Below are 3585 nucleotides of genomic sequence, written 5' to 3' on the forward strand. Positions count from 1 at the left end.
AACAATCGTTACCAGTAGTTAATGACTTCTCTCATAAGCTAGGATCAATAGTAACAACTGACCAGAGGGCTCTAGTGAGACCTGCCAGTTTGGAAAAGAAGAGATTTATTCATGTCTCAAGATAAGAGCTTGTCGTTCTATACAAAGATGTGAGGAATAGATAAATCAGATTTTCTTCATTCTGGGGTAGAAGTTCTGGAAACTGGTTAAAGTTTGCCATTGATTTCAGTACTGCAAGCACAGTACCTAGTAGCTAGTTATCTGTAAGAAAGGCCTGGCTTTTAAAGTAAAATTTCTACTTTTCCTTCCTAGTCTCATCATTATAAGATGCGATGATGCAAAGCTCTGATAATTGTTTAGATGATTTTACCTCAGTCTCAAGTGCAACAGTAAAAAGCATGCAAGTTGTGCAACAACTTCTGTAAAAATATCTTGAAATCCCCTTCACACCCTGGTAACCCCAAAGGCAAGACAATAAATGACCTGGAAAATGCATCTTAGCTAACTCTGTTTTGAAAATAAGCACATAGGTGGTATTTATGGCAGATGATTAGGGAAAATATTTGGTTATCGTTGCATCATGTGCATCTAAGCAATTTACAAATCGTAATGAAGTCAGAGCACATTTTATGAACTCAATTAAGGTAGCTCACCATGAAGCGTGCTTGATGTTATTTAGTATCACACTATAAACACAGTTTAGTAGTTGGATCACTTGGTTAAATCAAGTGCATTAATAAAGCCTTATTATTAAACAAAACAGGTTTGAAACAAAATTCGCTCTAACAGTTAGATTTCCCCCCCTTTTGCAGTATCATTGATTTTCAGTGCAACATATGGAATTTAAATGAAGTGGTTCATATGATATTAGGAGATTATTTTCCATCTTTTCATTTTACTTTGTACACAAGAAGAATGGCAGACAGAGAACTTTTAGCATGCTGATGCTTTGGTTATAGTTGGTTATATACAAAATAGCACAGGAAAAAATGAATATTACATTCACAAGTATGGTGAGACCATCATTTTGATCTTCTCATCTCCATAACAGATGCAGTAAACACATGTTGAGATTTTTTTTTTCCCATTTGAGGTCCATCAAAACTAGGGATAAATGAAAGGGGTGGCTCTGGCTCGAACATGCTGCCAACCACATCCTGTTCCCAGAAAGGGTTAGCTGTGTGTGCACCACCATCTTCCTGCAGTCATCTTGGATTGGGGAACCCATGCCCTACAAACACCTTGCCAGGAGAAGAAGTGAGAGGGGATGGCTCTGGACCTGAGCAAATTGCCAGCCTCTTCTGAAAGGAGTCTCAGACATAGTCAGGGACCCGGACTTAGGTGGGCTCTGATGATTCTCAAACACCCCAGAAGGATTTGGCCATGCCCTGTAATTGCCTTGCCAGCAGGCAGACTGAAAGGCCATGGTTGCTCCAGATGGAGAATTCGTCTGGTCGGGAACATATGACTAGCCTGTACAAAAGTGTAGATTCACAGTTGAGGACCTGGACTTAGGTAAGCTCTGATGATTATCAAACACCCTGGAAAGATTTGGTCATGCCCTGTAATTGCCTTTCCAGCCAGCAGGCAGACTGAAAGGCCATAGTGGCTCCCTGCTATGTTGACAAAGACCGCTGGCCAGGAATGTACATTGGTATATTGCAGTAAAGTCCCCAGGCCATCGTGGACTAGGAGGATGCCAGAGCATCCCACACCAGAGGATGCTGTGGCTCATGCCACTATAAAGGGTTGCCCACATGCACTATATGTTCTCAATAGCGGCCAGATAGTCTGGGCCTGGTAACAGCCTGGCCTGCGATTTTTGGAGGAGGCTGGTGGCTGGGAGTCATGACACTAGGGGAGGAGGTTAGGGCGCAAAGAGAGCAATGAGGGAAAGGAAAGAAAGAGCATCCAAACTTCAGGACAAGGCCCCGGTGAAAGAGTCCTGGCCATGTGGTGACAGCAATCACCGTGATAGGGGGGCAAGCCAGACCCTGTGCCCTAATGCACTACCACCACAACTTCGTACCCCACAATCACCTTTCCAGTGGTGTGAGCTGAAGGGGATGGATGTGTGGGCTGCATAGCTTGGATGGGAAATGGTGCCATGAGAAGGAAGACACTTCCCTCTGGAAGCTGGACTTGACCCTTGCACTCACCTAGCTTGTGGGATGAGTGAGAAGGGGTGGCTAAAAGCCCTGGCACATGAAACACCCACATGCTCTGGAAAGGCCATCCACACCCTGTGGTCACTCACCTTGCCAGCATGGAAATTGGCTATGGAGCTATGGAATGTGGGGAGGCCCTACTCGGCTCCCATTTAGAGGAGCCATCGAACATTGAAGCTAGCAATGACTCTCTACAACGTGTTGGGTCTAAACCAAGTCCATCATGGACAACCACCCCATGGCATCCCTCAACAGCTGATGGCTCAAGGCAGGCACTGATAAGGGTGGGCAGGGATAGACATTCACCAGGATCACCTGGCAGGGCAAGTTACAGGATGGCTCAAAGCCCAGCCCACCCAGTGCAACAAACATCCAAGCCCAACTGCTGCCAGCTTGTGGCCACCTTTGAAAGAACTGATCGCAAGACCCGAGAGGGGGGCAATCCCTCAAGGATGAACAACTGCAACCCAATGTGGGTGTGTGAAATGACATGGAATGAAAGAAAGGAAAACCACCAAGGAAAGCAGACCAGACAGCAGGAAAATCCCCTAAATAAATAGTAGCCCATGTGAAAAAGAGAGAACAATCCCATTTCCCCCCGCCTTCAGCAAACAAAATCAATGGCCAAGGAACCCAGGGCAAAGCCCCTGACTGATTCAGCTGGGTCAGATACCACCTTCCCCATGTGGTTCACCTGAGCTGGGCTGCATGCTTCCTGCCACTGGGCTGGCCCAGCCGAGGTGGGAAGCAGGCCAGCAGCCCACTAGGAAAAGCCTATCTACTCTGAGTATCTGTACAGGACACAGGACACAGACAAACAGCCTGGGTGCCTCAAGACAACAATTCCTATGTGCAGTTCGTAGCTATGCAGCCCTCGAGCCAAGTAACCTTCCCTGCAAAATTTCGGCAGAAACGAGAAAGGATTCCAGTTTTATAGGCAATTAAGGACAAAACCCGTTTCTGGTTGTAACATCAATGTTTTCAATCCAACTGGAATGAAATTTTCTAGGATTATGCCCCTCACTCAAGGAAGTATCACTTTTACAATTGAAACAGGCAGGAGAAGCACTACCAAATTTATAGTCAATTAGACTTCTCACATGCAGAATGGGTTGTCACACATATCTGGCAAGCCCAGAATGCAGATATCATTACAGAGTGGGTACAGGGAAGTAAGGGGCACCCTAGGGAAGCAATTTAGTTGCAGAGGAGGAATAGAGCAGCACTGACAGCACAAGAAAGGCAGGCAGGACTGTAGAGCCACCATCTCTGCCTTAATCTTGGGGACAACTCCCTACCTCTTGCACATGGGTTTACTGAATGTGAATGCTGGTAAAAATTGCTTGAAGTGTTAGTACCATACAATCAGTGACACACAGAGAGACGGTTCCAGGTGGTCAGCCATGTTGGTCTGAAG

The sequence above is a fragment of the Gekko japonicus genome, unplaced genomic scaffold, assembly GCF_001447785.1.
Source record: "Gekko japonicus isolate JY-2015 unplaced genomic scaffold, Gekko_japonicus_V1.1 scaffold1731, whole genome shotgun sequence".
Taxonomy (NCBI): domain Eukaryota; kingdom Metazoa; phylum Chordata; class Lepidosauria; order Squamata; family Gekkonidae; genus Gekko; species Gekko japonicus.